This window comes from Leiobunum rupestre, chromosome 8 (assembly GCF_980474605.1).
Source record: "Leiobunum rupestre chromosome 8, qqLeiRupe1.1.hap1, whole genome shotgun sequence".
NCBI lineage: Eukaryota > Metazoa > Arthropoda > Arachnida > Opiliones > Sclerosomatidae > Leiobunum > Leiobunum rupestre.
Window position 1 is genome coordinate 43,348,542 of NC_143391.1, and position 16,471 is coordinate 43,365,012.

The following is a 16,471-nucleotide window of genomic DNA, read 5'->3' on the forward strand; positions in this document are numbered from 1 at the left end:
TCAGTTGGTTTTCCGTTTTGTGTCGCGAACTTCAATTTGATTTTTTTCGCGGCGTCGGGCGATATCGCTTGATTTCAACCAATCAGGAACAAATATCTATAGGTTGGGAGGGAAGACAATTTTTCCCCAAACTGGCATTCCCGAAGCTCTAGAATTCGCCTCGTGTTAGGTCATTTCACATTATTTCAGGGTTAGCATATTTTTGTTTATATTTAAAATGCTTACATGTGCGTTGATTAATAAATGATTGTTGTCAGATAAATCATCCATTTTTAGGCTTTTTAGGTAGTAAACAAAATAAGAAGCTCTTTTATTTGAAAAACACAAAATGGTGTCTGTTTAACAATTTTAGAAGCTTGAAACCGGACTAACGACCACGGCCAACTTTTACTCGCGCGAGTCAAAGTTGGCCGTGCACCGACGAACATTCCGCCGAAAAAAACCGCCTAGTGAAAATGCACATACCGCCGGGAGAGGGCGAAACGTCGAAAACTCTCCCGCCAACATTATGCTTTCCGTCGAAGATTTTCCGCCAAGTGAAAACCAGGCTTAAGAGTGCGCGCTTGAGACCCGACGAATATCCTGCCCTACGTTTCAGAAACGCATCATCGACCATTTTTTACATTTAGAGTGTGAAAGCTCCTCGTACTAATTTTTGGGTGCTGATTCTAAATTTGAAGTCCGTTATTTTCTATCTGGTCTAGTTTCAGAGATTTGGGTACATTTGTTCGAATTTCATTCGTCCGAACGGTGGTACAAATGTCCGAATGATCATTTGTCCGAATACTGGAAAACAGGATCTTATGTCCGAAAACGTATTTCATTTGCCCGAAAAATTTATCACAACTTTTGTTGGTGATTTAGTCGTTCAATTTATGTAAACTTTACTGGATAATTTTATTTGTTCGAATAATCGTTTGTCCGTTTTTTCGAACATTAGGAATTGGTTGTTTTTTTTTAATTTAAATATTGTTAATATAAGAAAATAGTAAAATTAACTTGAACCGAACCTAACCTAACCTAAAATATCCACAACATTCAACGCTATACCCACAAAAAAACACTATAAGAAATACTAATTTAGCGACAGAATTCGGACAAGTGATGCTACCGATTCGGACGAATGAAACAAACAAGTTGTCCAATTCGAACAATTGAAACATTTGTTATTTCGGCGGTTCGGACGAATGAAATCCGAACATTTGTTCCACCGTTCGGGCGATTGAAATTCGAACAAATGTACCTACCCCGTTTCGGACTGTAAAAATTCAAAAACGCGTTAAAATCGATAACCCGTTCGCATTTCCCCACCTTCAAACCTCTGGTATTACACACAGTGACCAAAAATAAAAGAGTCATAAACGCATGCAGGCCAATTTACTACAGCATCCAAAATTCTGGTTTCATAATCAGAAACCTACAAGCATGTATAATTTTAGTTTCATTCTAGGTTAATATTCTACCCTTATTAAAGTACCAATTGAGCGTTCATCTAAATTTTCTTGACTGTTAAACCCTGGCCCCTCCATACTGATGTGAGTACAGTGCGTCAGAATTTATAGCCCGGTGTACCTAGTAACAGAGACCATACCACCGGAGGCCGATTATCATAGTGCCCTACGCCAGCGTCCACCTAGCCCGGACAGGTGACAAATCCAGCATGGGTAGTAGTAGCCTACTACTGATGGTCGCACCTTTGACGCAAGCCACTCAACCCAGCAGAAGGTGCAGAAATGGGTGGGCCAATTCCCACTTCGTACACAGCAGTGGGATTAAGAGTGGATGCTGTAGCAACTCCAGCCGACACCCTAGCTACGTAGGTAAAGAGTCAAACCCTTTGGAGAGAGCTCCTAAAGGGGAACGACGAGCACACAGCAGCCTAAGTAACCCGGCACAGCTGGCACCGGAGATCCCGGTGTGGCTCCAAAAGGCCGGGAAACAGAACCGCCGTGCTACCCAATCCGCCGAGGTGGCCAGTTTGCACGGACCCTCTCCGTTAGCCTGAGCCGAAGCTCAGTATCCAGCCCAAACCTGACCGAAGTCGGAGGTGGAGATAGGACCATTTGATCAGAGCTAACATCTCCCAGTGCGCAACCGCCCTTATGGGTTACAACGGCCGGACCCCGACTCCCCGGTAAAGCCACCAGTTATTGCACACTCTAACCCATTTAGGGCCACTGATGTGTGTACAGTCCAACGCTCCCAAAATATCCGGTAGCTAGCCCCACCTCAAAATTTACATCTAAAGGTATACATAATTGTAAAATATTGTAAAGGCATACACTATTTAGGAAACATACCTTGGTACGTGCGGCGAGCATTTTTACGAACCTTGCCTTGGTATTCTCAACAATTTACTCGCGTAATGGATACGAAATTAAGTGCCGTAGCGTTTGATTTATCGCGGTTGCTACACGCTCTATTGCTCATACATTTTCATAATTGGCAGCCGCAACTTTTTGGAATGACCCAGAGCCATAAAATAGAAGGGTAGCGAAGATTTCATGCTTAACAGTAACTACGTACATGTTGACCATCTTTTTTTTTCAATTAAGAAACGAACGTCGTCTTTGCTCATTCTAAATTGAAGGAGAAACTCTCTATCCGGCATTTTAAATGCATTTCGACGAGTTCTTCTGTAATTTGTGTTCTCTATTTTCAATAATCGCAGCAGCAGCACCAGGAAACGACATTTTGAAAACTAGCAGATAAAAATAGACAGCCAACATGGGGCAAAAAATAAGCTACACTTAAGCTGCAGGCCAAAATTCGTCTTAACTGAACTGAACTTGGTACTTCGGGGTCGCATAGAGGGCGATTATAGCTTCACACTAACGTGGTGTCATCCTATGACCTAACGACAACCAATCGGAGCGAGGGGTTGAATTTGTATGGTCCCTGTTGACGTAATACGACATGTGACTTCACGCCCAATGAAATCTTAAGAAAGTTGAAAGAAAGAAGGCGTGTCACAACTTTATTAGGAACGTCTGCAAAATACCCCCAATTATCTCTCCTATAGTGATTAAAATAGTCTAATTTCGTCACTTATTTATTGGTAAATTTAAAGTTTGTCCTTTCTCCTATTTTCTCTAATTGGATTTTTTGAAGTACTAGGAACTAAGATGTATATTTTTTTAAATAAGAGGTTAGTCTATTAAATTAAAGATGGGAGATTAAAAGGTCAGATTGTTAAAAGTAGAGATCTGGTAATTATTACGAGACCCCCTGTGAAAAATAAAACATTTATTTTATTTTCAAATTAAATTCTTCCGCAACTGTGGCTATTTGCTTCTGCCAACAGTCTTGGCTTCCATTTTTTCTATGGAAAGTAATATTAATGCATTAAAGGATTTTATAGTTGACATGCTGTCTTTATTTGTTAATACTAAGCAATTTTAGAGAGTAAGCTTAATATTTGAAATATGTAACATTATTATTTTTATTAAAGTTGATTTAATCATGTAAAGCAATTGAGACTACAGTAAATCCCATTTTCTATAAAAGAGAGTTTAAAATCCACTTAACCGTAAATACTTAATTAACGGTTCAATCAGTGAAGGATTTACTCAAAGGCTTGGCAGGGGTCCAGATCTTGTACAGAGCTAAACTGACTCGAAACGAAGCCATATCAAGGTAAGGAAGGTAATTATCCCAAACTTATGGGCCAAGGTGGAAACTAATTCGCAATTGCTGTTTGGTTGAAAATTGTTTCGTAAAAACCAAATTCACGGGTTCATCGTTTTATTTCAGCGGTATGATTGAAAATTGAATGAGTTTTAAATGTGAAATCTACGGTTTTATTGGAAATAGAATGCGTTTTAAATGTGAAATCTACGGTTTTATTGAAAATTGAATGAGTTTTAAATGTGAAATCTACGGTTTTATTGGAAATAGAATGCGTTTTAAATGTGAAATCTACGGTTTTATTGGAAATAGAATGCGTTTTAAATGTGAAATCTACGGTTTTATTGGAAATAGAAGGCGTTTTAAATGTGAAATATACGGTTTTATTGGAAATAGAAGGCGTTTTAAATGTGAAATCTACGGTTTTATTGGAAATAGAATGCGTTTTAAATGTGAAATCTACGGTTTTATTGGAAATAGAATGCGTTTTAAATGTGAAATCTACGGTTTTATTGGAAATAGAATGCGTTTTAAATGTGAAATCTACGGTTTTATTGGAAATAGAAGGCGTTTTAAATGTGAAATCTACGGTTTTATTGGAAATAGAAGGCGTTTTAAATGTGAAATCTACGGTTTTATTGGAAATAGAATGCGTTTTAAATGTGAAATCTACGGCTTTATTGGAAATAGAATGCGTTTTAAATGTGAAATCTACGGTTTTATTGGAAATAGAAGGCGTTTTAAATGTGAAATCTACGGTTTTATTGGAAATAGAATGCGTTTTAAATGTGAAATCTACGGTTTTATTGAAAATTGAATGAGTTTTAAATGTGAAATCTACGGTTTTATTGGAAATAGAATGCGTTTTAAATGTGAAATCTACGGTTTTATTGAAAATTGAATGAGTTTTAAATGTGAAATCTACGGTTTTATTGGAAATAGAATGCGTTTTAAATGTGAAATCTACGGTTTTATTGGAAATAGAAGGCGTTTTAAATGTGAAATCTACGGTTTTATTGGAAATAGAATGCGTTTTAAATGTGAAATCTACGGTTTTATTGGAAATAGAATGCGTTTTAAATGTGAAATCTACGGTTTTATTGGAAATAGAAGGCGTTTTAAATGTGAAATCTACGGTTTTATTGGAAATAGAAGGCGTTTTAAATGTGAAATCTACGGTTTTATTGGAAATAGAATGCGTTTTAAATGTGAAATCTACGGTTTTATTGGAAATAGAATGCGTTTTAAATGTGAAATCTACGGTTTTATTGGAAATAGAAGGCGTTTTAAATGTGAAATCTACGATTTTATTGGAAATAGAATGCGTTTTAAATGTGAAATCTACGGTTTTATTGAAAATTGAATGAGTTTTAAATGTGAAATCTACGGTTTTATTGGAAATAGAATGCGTTTTAAATGTGAAATCTACGGTTTTATTGAAAATTGAATGAGTTTTAAATGTGAAATCTACGGTTTTATTGGAAATAGAATGCGTTTTAAATGTGAAATCTACGGTTTTATTGGAAATAGAAGGCGTTTTAAATGTGAAATCTACGGTTTTATTGGAAATAGAATGCGTTTTAAATGTGAAATCTACGGTTTTATTGAAAATTGAATGAGTTTTAAATGTGAAATCTACGGTTTTATTGGAAATAGAATGCGTTTTAAATGTGAAATCTACGGTTTTATTGGAAATAGAATGCGTTTTAAATGTGAAATCTACGGTTTTATTGGAAATAGAAGGCGTTTTAAATGTGAAATATACGGTTTTATTGGAAATAGAAGGCGTTTTAAATGTGAAATCTACGGTTTTATTGGAAATAGAATGCGTTTTAAATGTGAAATCTACGGCTTTATTGGAAATAGAATGCGTTTTAAATGTGAAATCTACGGTTTTATTGGAAATAGAAGGCGTTTTAAATGTGAAATCTACGGTTTTATTGGAAATAGAATGCGTTTTAAATGTGAAATCTACGGTTTTATTGAAAATTGAATGAGTTTTAAATGTGAAATCTACGGTTTTATTGGAAATAGAATGCGTTTTAAATGTGAAATCTACGGTTTTATTGAAAATTGAATGAGTTTTAAATGTGAAATCTACGGTTTTATTGGAAATAGAATGCGTTTTAAATGTGAAATCTACGGTTTTATTGGAAATAGAAGGCGTTTTAAATGTGAAATCTACGGTTTTATTGGAAATAGAATGCGTTTTAAATGTGAAATCTACGGTTTTATTGGAAATAGAATGCGTTTTAAATGTGAAATCTACGGTTTTATTGGAAATAGAAGGCGTTTTAAATGTGAAATCTACGGTTTTATTGGAAATAGAAGGCGTTTTAAATGTGAAATCTACGGTTTTATTGGAAATAGAATGCGTTTTAAATGTGAAATCTACGGTTTTATTGGAAATAGAATGCGTTTTAAATGTGAAATCTACGGTTTTATTGGAAATAGAAGGCGTTTTAAATGTGAAATCTACGATTTTATTGGAAATAGAATGCGTTTTAAATGTGAAATCTACGGTTTTATTGAAAATTGAATGAGTTTTAAATGTGAAATCTACGGTTTTATTGGAAATAGAATGCGTTTTAAATGTGAAATCTACGGTTTTATTGGAAATAGAAGGCGTTTTAAATGTGAAATCTACGGTTTTATTGGAAATAGAATGCGTTTTAAATGTGAAATCTACGGTTTTATTGGAAATAGAATGCGTTTTAAATGTGAAATCTACGGTTTTATTGGAAATAGAATGCGTTTTAAATGTGAAATCTACGGTTTTATTGGAAATAGAATGCGTTTTAAATGTGAAATCTACGGTTTTATTGGAAATAGAAGGCGTTTTAAATGTGAAATCTACGGTTTTATTGGAAATAGAAGGCGTTTTAAATGTGAAATCTACGGTTTTATTGGAAATAGAATGCGTTTTAAATGTGAAATCTACGGTTTTATTGGAAATAGAATGCGTTTTAAATGTGAAATCTACGGTTTTATTGGAAATAGAATGCGTTTTAAATGTGAAATCTACGGTTTTATTGGAAATAGAAGGCGTTTTAAATGTGAAATCTACGGTTTTATTGGAAATAGAATGCGTTTTAAATGTGAAATCTACGGTTTTATTGGAAATAGAATGCGTTTTAAATGTGAAATCTACGGTTTTATTGGAAATAGAATGCGTTTTAAATGTGAAATCTACGGTTTTATTGGAAATAGAAGGCGTTTTAAATGTGAAATCTACGGTTTTATTGGAAATAGAATGCGTTTTAAATGTGAAATCTACGGTTTTATTGGAAATAGAAGGCGTTTTAAATGTGAAATCTACGGTTTTATTGGAAATAGAAGGCGTTTTAAATGTGAAATCTACGGTTTTATTGGAAATAGAAGGCGTTTTAAATGTGAAATCTACGGTTTTATTGGAAATAGAATGCGTTTTAAATGTGAAATCTACGGTTTTATTGGAAATAGAATGCGTTTTAAATGTGAAATCTACGGTTTTATTGGAAATAGAATGCGTTTTAAATGTGAAATCTACGGTTTTATTGGAAATAGAATGCGTTTTAAATGTGAAATCTACGGTTTTATTGGAAATAGAATGCGTTTTAAATGTGAAATCTACGGTTTTATTGGAAATAGAATGCGTTTTAAATGTGAAATCTACGGTTTTATTGGAAATAGAATGCGTTTTAAATGTGAAATCTACGGTTTTATTGAAAATTGAATGAGTTTTAAATGTGAAATCTACGGTTTTATTGGAAATAGAATGCGTTTTAAATGTGAAATCTACGGTTTTATTGAAAATTGAATGAGTTTTAAATTTGAAATCTACGGTTTTATTGGAAATAGAAGGCGTTTTAAATGTGAAATCTACGGTTTTATTGGAAATAGAATGCGTTTTAAATGTGAAATCTACGGTTTTATTGGAAATAGAAGGCGTTTTAAATGTGAAATCTACGGTTTTATTGGAAATAGAAGGCGTTTTAAATGTGAAATCTACGGTTTTATTGGAAATAGAAGGCGTTTTAAATGTGAAATCTACGGTTTTATTGGAAATAGAAGGCATTTTAAATGTGAAATCTACGGTTTTATTGGAAATAGAATGCGTTTTAAATGTGAAATCTACGGTTTTATTGGAAATAGAATGCGTTTTAAATGTGAAATCTACGGTTTTATTGGAAATAGAATGCGTTTTAAATGTGAAATCTACGGTTTTATTGAAAATTGAATGAGTTTTAAATGTGAAATCTACGGTTTTATTGAAAATTGAATGAGTTTTAAATGTGAAATCTACGGTTTTATTGGAAATAGAATGCGTTTTAAATGTGAAATCTACGGTTTTATTGGAAATAGAAGGCGTTTTAAATGTGAAATCTACGGTTTTATTGGAAATAGAAGGCGTTTTAAATGTGAAATCAACGGTTTTATTGGAAATAGAATGCGTTTTAAATGTGAAATCTACGGTTTTATTGGAAATAGAATGCGTTTTAAATGTGAAATCTACGGTTTTATTGGAAATAGAATGCGTTTTAAATGTGAAATCTACGGTTTTATTGGAAATAGAATGCGTTTTAAATGTGAAATCTACGGTTTTATTGGAAATAGAAGGCGTTTTAAATGTGAAATCTACGGTTTTATTGGAAATAGAAGGCGTTTTAAATGTGAAATCTACGGTTTTATTGGAAATAGAATGCGTTTTAAATGTGAAATCTACGGTTTTATTGGAAATAGAATGCGTTTTAAATGTGAAATCTACGGTTTTATTGGAAATAGAATGCGTTTTAAATGTGAAATCTACGGTTTTATTGGAAATAGAATGCGTTTTAAATGTGAAATCTACGGTTTTATTGGAAATAGAATGCGTTTTAAATGTGAAATCTACGGTTTTATTGGAAATAGAAGGCGTTTTAAATGTGAAATCTACGGTTTTATTGGAAATAGAATGCGTTTTAAATGTGAAATCTACGGTTTTATTGGAAATAGAAGGCGTTTTAAATGTGAAATCTACGGTTTTATTGGAAATAGAAGGCGTTTTAAATGTGAAATCTACGGTTTTATTGGAAATAGAAGGCGTTTTAAATGTGAAATCTACGGTTTTATTGGAAATAGAATGCGTTTTAAATGTGAAATCTACGGTTTTATTGGAAATAGAATGCGTTTTAAATGTGAAATCTACGGTTTTATTGGAAATAGAATGCGTTTTAAATGTGAAATCTACGGTTTTATTGGAAATAGAATGCGTTTTAAATGTGAAATCTACGGTTTTATTGGAAATAGAATGCGTTTTAAATGTGAAATCTACGGTTTTATTGGAAATAGAATGCGTTTTAAATGTGAAATCTACGGTTTTATTGGAAATAGAATGCGTTTTAAATGTGAAATCTACGGTTTTATTGAAAATTGAATGAGTTTTAAATGTGAAATCTACGGTTTTATTGGAAATAGAATGCGTTTTAAATGTGAAATCTACGGTTTTATTGAAAATTGAATGAGTTTTAAATTTGAAATCTACGGTTTTATTGGAAATAGAAGGCGTTTTAAATGTGAAATCTACGGTTTTATTGGAAATAGAATGCGTTTTAAATGTGAAATCTACGGTTTTATTGGAAATAGAAGGCGTTTTAAATGTGAAATCTACGGTTTTATTGGAAATAGAAGGCGTTTTAAATGTGAAATCTACGGTTTTATTGGAAATAGAAGGCATTTTAAATGTGAAATCTACGGTTTTATTGGAAATAGAATGCGTTTTAAATGTGAAATCTACGGTTTTATTGGAAATAGAATGCGTTTTAAATGTGAAATCTACGGTTTTATTGGAAATAGAATGCGTTTTAAATGTGAAATCTACGGTTTTATTGAAAATTGAATGAGTTTTAAATGTGAAATCTACGGTTTTATTGAAAATTGAATGAGTTTTAAATGTGAAATCTACGGTTTTATTGGAAATAGAATGCGTTTTAAATGTGAAATCTACGGTTTTATTGGAAATAGAAGGCGTTTTAAATGTGAAATCTACGGTTTTATTGGAAATAGAAGGCGTTTTAAATGTGAAATCAACGGTTTTATTGGAAATAGAATGCGTTTTAAATGTGAAATCTACGGTTTTATTGGAAATAGAATGCGTTTTAAATGTGAAATCTACGGTTTTATTGGAAATAGAATGCGTTTTAAATGTGAAATCTACGGTTTTATTGGAAATAGAATGCGTTTTAAATGTGAAATCTACGGTTTTATTGGAAATAGAAGGCGTTTTAAATGTGAAATCTACGGTTTTATTGGAAATAGAAGGCGTTTTAAATGTGAAATCTACGGTTTTATTGGAAATAGAATGAGTTTTAAATGTGAAATCTACGGTTTTATTGGAAATAGAATGCGTTTTAAATGTGAAATCTACGGTTTTATTGGAAATAGAATGCGTTTTAAATGTGAAATCTACGGTTTTATTGGAAATAGAAGGCGTTTTAAATGTGAAATCTACGGTTTTATTGGAAATAGAAGGCGTTTTAAATGTGAAATCTACGGTTTTATTGGAAATAGAATGAGTTTTAAATGTGAAATCTACGGTTTTATTGGAAATAGAATGCGTTTTAAATGTGAAATCTACGGTTTTATTGGGAATAGAATGCGTTTTAAATGTGAAATCTACGGTTTTATTGAAAATTGGATGAGTTTTAAATGTGAAATCTACGGTTTTATTGGAAATAGAAGGCGTTTTAAATGTGAAATCTACGGTTTTATTGGAAATAGAATGCGTTTTAAATGTGAAATCTACGGTTTTATTGGAAATAGAAGGCGTTTTAAATGTGAAATCTACGGTTTTATTGGAAATAGAAGGCGTTTTAAATGTGAAATCTACGGTTTTATTGGAAATAGAAGGCATTTTAAATGTGAAATCTACGGTTTTATTGGAAATAGAATGCGTTTTAAATGTGAAATCTACGGTTTTATTGGAAATAGAATGCGTTTTAAATGTGAAATCTACGGTTTTATTGGAAATATAATGCGTTTTAAATGTGAAATCTACGGTTTTATTGGAAATAGAATGCGTTTTAAATGTGAAATCTACGGTTTTATTGGAAATATAATGCGTTTTAAATGTGAAATCTACGGTTTTATTGGAAATAGAATGCGTTTTAAATGTGAAATCTACGGTTTTATTGGAAATAGAATGCGTTTTAAATGTGAAATCTACGGTTTTATTGGAAATAGAATGCGTTTTAAATGTGAAATCTACGGTTTTATTGGAAATAGAAGGCGTTTTAAATGTGAAATCTACGGTTTTATTGGAAATAGAAGGCGTTTTAAATGTGAAATCTACGGTTTTATTGGAAATAGAATGCGTTTTAAATGTGAAATCTACGGTTTTATTGGAAATAGAATGCGTTTTAAATGTGAAATCTACGGTTTTATTGGAAATAGAAGGCGTTTTAAATGTGAAATCTACGGTTTTATTGAAAATTGAATGAGTTTTAAATGTGAAATCTACGGTTTTATTGGAAATAGAATGCGTTTTAAATGTGAAATCTACGGTTTTATTGAAAATTGAATGAGTTTTAAATGTGAAATCTACGGTTTTATTGGAAATAGAATGCGTTTTAAATGTGAAATCTACGGTTTTATTGGAAATAGAATGCGTTTTAAATGTGAAATCTACGGTTTTATTGGAAATAGAATGCGTTTTAAATGTGAAATCTACGGTTTTATTGGAAATAGAAGGCGTTTTAAATGTGAAATCTACGGTTTTATTGGAAATAGAAGGCGTTTTAAATGTGAAATCTACGGTTTTATTGGAAATAGAATGCGTTTTAAATGTGAAATCTACGGTTTTATTGGAAATAGAAGGCGTTTTAAATGTGAAATCTACGGTTTTATTGGAAATAGAATGCGTTTTAAATGTGAAATCTACGGTTTTATTGAAAATTGAATGAGTTTTAAATGTGAAATCTACGGTTTTATTGGAAATAGAATGCGTTTTAAATGTGAAATCTACGGTTTTATTGAAAATTGAATGAGTTTTAAATGTGAAATCTACGGTTTTATTGGAAATAGAATGCGTTTTAAATGTGAAATCTACGGTTTTATTGGAAATAGAAGGCGTTTTAAATGTGAAATCTACGGTTTTATTGGAAATAGAATGCGTTTTAAATGTGAAATCTACGGTTTTATTGGAAATAGAATGCGTTTTAAATGTGAAATCTACGGTTTTATTGGAAATAGAAGGCGTTTTAAATGTGAAATCTACGGTTTTATTGGAAATAGAAGGCGTTTTAAATGTGAAATCTACGGTTTTATTGGAAATAGAATGCGTTTTAAATGTGAAATCTACGGTTTTATTGGAAATAGAATGCGTTTTAAATGTGAAATCTACGGTTTTATTGGAAATAGAAGGCGTTTTAAATGTGAAATCTACGATTTTATTGGAAATAGAATGCGTTTTAAATGTGAAATCTACGGTTTTATTGAAAATTGAATGAGTTTTAAATGTGAAATCTACGGTTTTATTGGAAATAGAATGCGTTTTAAATGTGAAATCTACGGTTTTATTGAAAATTGAATGAGTTTTAAATGTGAAATCTACGGTTTTATTGGAAATAGAATGCGTTTTAAATGTGAAATCTACGGTTTTATTGGAAATAGAAGGCGTTTTAAATGTGAAATCTACGGTTTTATTGGAAATAGAATGCGTTTTAAATGTGAAATCTACGGTTTTATTGAAAATTGAATGAGTTTTAAATGTGAAATCTACGGTTTTATTGGAAATAGAATGCGTTTTAAATGTGAAATCTACGGTTTTATTGGAAATAGAATGCGTTTTAAATGTGAAATCTACGGTTTTATTGGAAATAGAAGGCGTTTTAAATGTGAAATATACGGTTTTATTGGAAATAGAAGGCGTTTTAAATGTGAAATCTACGGTTTTATTGGAAATAGAATGCGTTTTAAATGTGAAATCTACGGCTTTATTGGAAATAGAATGCGTTTTAAATGTGAAATCTACGGTTTTATTGGAAATAGAAGGCGTTTTAAATGTGAAATCTACGGTTTTATTGGAAATAGAATGCGTTTTAAATGTGAAATCTACGGTTTTATTGAAAATTGAATGAGTTTTAAATGTGAAATCTACGGTTTTATTGGAAATAGAATGCGTTTTAAATGTGAAATCTACGGTTTTATTGAAAATTGAATGAGTTTTAAATGTGAAATCTACGGTTTTATTGGAAATAGAATGCGTTTTAAATGTGAAATCTACGGTTTTATTGGAAATAGAAGGCGTTTTAAATGTGAAATCTACGGTTTTATTGGAAATAGAATGCGTTTTAAATGTGAAATCTACGGTTTTATTGGAAATAGAATGCGTTTTAAATGTGAAATCTACGGTTTTATTGGAAATAGAAGGCGTTTTAAATGTGAAATCTACGGTTTTATTGGAAATAGAAGGCGTTTTAAATGTGAAATCTACGGTTTTATTGGAAATAGAATGCGTTTTAAATGTGAAATCTACGGTTTTATTGGAAATAGAATGCGTTTTAAATGTGAAATCTACGGTTTTATTGGAAATAGAAGGCGTTTTAAATGTGAAATCTACGATTTTATTGGAAATAGAATGCGTTTTAAATGTGAAATCTACGGTTTTATTGAAAATTGAATGAGTTTTAAATGTGAAATCTACGGTTTTATTGGAAATAGAATGCGTTTTAAATGTGAAATCTACGGTTTTATTGAAAATTGAATGAGTTTTAAATGTGAAATCTACGGTTTTATTGGAAATAGAATGCGTTTTAAATGTGAAATCTACGGTTTTATTGGAAATAGAAGGCGTTTTAAATGTGAAATCTACGGTTTTATTGGAAATAGAATGCGTTTTAAATGTGAAATCTACGGTTTTATTGGAAATAGAATGCGTTTTAAATGTGAAATCTACGGTTTTATTGGAAATAGAAGGCGTTTTAAATGTGAAATCTACGGTTTTATTGGAAATAGAAGGCGTTTTAAATGTGAAATCTACGGTTTTATTGGAAATAGAATGCGTTTTAAATGTGAAATCTACGGTTTTATTGGAAATAGAATGCGTTTTAAATGTGAAATCTACGGTTTTATTGGAAATAGAATGCGTTTTAAATGTGAAATCTACGGTTTTATTGGAAATAGAAGGCGTTTTAAATGTGAAATCTACGGTTTTATTGGAAATAGAATGCGTTTTAAATGTGAAATCTACGGTTTTATTGGAAATAGAATGCGTTTTAAATGTGAAATCTACGGTTTTATTGGAAATAGAATGCGTTTTAAATGTGAAATCTACGGTTTTATTGGAAATAGAAGGCGTTTTAAATGTGAAATCTACGGTTTTATTGGAAATAGAATGCGTTTTAAATGTGAAATCTACGGTTTTATTGGAAATAGAATGCGTTTTAAATGTGAAATCTACGGTTTTATTGGAAATAGAAGGCGTTTTAAATGTGAAATCTACGGTTTTATTGGAAATAGAAGGCGTTTTAAATGTGAAATCTACGGTTTTATTGGAAATAGAATGAGTTTTAAATGTGAAATCTACGGTTTTATTGGAAATAGAATGCGTTTTAAATGTGAAATCTACGGTTTTATTGGAAATAGAATGCGTTTTAAATGTGAAATCTACGGTTTTATTGAAAATTGGATGAGTTTTAAATGTGAAATCTACGGTTTTATTGGAAATAGAAGGCGTTTTAAATGTGAAATCTACGGTTTTATTGGAAATAGAATGCGTTTTAAATGTGAAATCTACGGTTTTATTGGAAATAGAAGGCGTTTTAAATGTGAAATCTACGGTTTTATTGGAAATAGAAGGCGTTTTAAATGTGAAATCTACGGTTTTATTGGAAATAGAAGGCATTTTAAATGTGAAATCTACGGTTTTATTGGAAATAGAATGCGTTTTAAATGTGAAATCTACGGTTTTATTGGAAATAGAATGCGTTTTAAATGTGAAATCTACGGTTTTATTGGAAATATAATGCGTTTTAAATGTGAAATCTACGGTTTTATTGGAAATAGAATGCGTTTTAAATGTGAAATCTACGGTTTTATTGGAAATATAATGCGTTTTAAATGTGAAATCTACGGTTTTATTGGAAATAGAATGCGTTTTAAATGTGAAATCTACGGTTTTATTGGAAATAGAATGCGTTTTAAATGTGAAATCTACGGTTTTATTGGAAATAGAATGCGTTTTAAATGTGAAATCTACGGTTTTATTGGAAATAGAAGGCGTTTTAAATGTGAAATCTACGGTTTTATTGAAAATTGAATGAGTTTTAAATGTGAAATCTACGGTTTTATTGGAAATAGAATGCGTTTTAAATGTGAAATCTACGGTTTTATTGAAAATTGAATGAGTTTTAAATGTGAAATCTACGGTTTTATTGGAAATAGAATGCGTTTTAAATGTGAAATCTACGGTTTTATTGGAAATAGAATGCGTTTTAAATGTGAAATCTACGGTTTTATTGGAAATAGAATGCGTTTTAAATGTGAAATCTACGGTTTTATTGGAAATAGAAGGCGTTTTAAATGTGAAATCTACGGTTTTATTGGAAATAGAAGGCGTTTTAAATGTGAAATCTACGGTTTTATTGGAAATAGAATGCGTTTTAAATGTGAAATCTACGGTTTTATTGGAAATAGAATGCGTTTTAAATGTGAAATCAACGGTTTTATTGGAAATAGAATGCGTTTTAAATGTGAAATCAACGGTTTTATTGGAAATAGAATGCGTTTTAAATGTGAAATCTACGGTTTTATTGGAAATAGAATGCGTTTTAAATGTGAAATCTACGGTTTTATTGGAAATAGAATGCGTTTTAAATGTGAAATCTACGGTTTTATTGGAAATAGAATACGTTTTAAATGTGAAATCTACGGTTTTATTGGAAATAGAAGGCGTTTTAAATGTGAAATCTACGGTTTTATTGGAAATAGAAGGCGTTTTAAATGTGAAATCTACGGTTTCATTGGAAATAGAATGCGTTTTAAATGTGAAATCTACGGTTTTATTGGAAATAGAAGGCGTTTTAAATGTGAAATCTACGGTTTTATTGGAAATAGAATGCGTTTTAAATGTGAAATCTACGGTTTTATTGAAAATTGAATGAGTTTTAAATGTGAAATCTACGGTTTTATTGGAAATAGAATGCGTTTTAAATGTGAAATCTACGGTTTTATTGAAAATTGAATGAGTTTTAAATGTGAAATCTACGGTTTTATTGGAAATAGAAGGCGTTTTAAATGTGAAATCTACGGTTTTATTGGAAATAGAAGGCGTTTTAAATGTGAAATCTACGGTTTTATTGGAAATAGAAGGCGTTTTAAATGTGAAATCTACGGTTTTATTGGAAATAGAAGGCGTTTTAAATGTGAAATCTACGGTTTTATTGGAAATAGAAGGCATTTTAAATGTGAAATCTACGGTTTTATTGGAAATAGAAGGCGTTTTAAATGTGAAATCTACGGTTTTATTGGAAATAGAATGCGTTTTAAATGTGAAATCTACGGTTTTATTGGAAATAGAAGGCGTTTTAAATGTGAAATCTACGGTTTTATTGGAAATAGAAGGCGTTTTAAATGTGAAATCTACGGTTTTATTGAAAATTGAATGAGTTTTAAATGTGAAATCTACGGTTTTATTGGAAATAGAATGCGTTTTAAATGTGAAATCTACGGTTTTATTGGAAATGGAAGGCGTTTTAAATGTGAAATCTACGGTTTTATTGGAAATAGAATGCGTTTTAAATGTGAAATCTACGGTTTTATTGGAAATAGAAGGCGTTTTAAATGTGAAATCTACGGTTTTATTGGAAATAGAATGCGTTTTAAATGT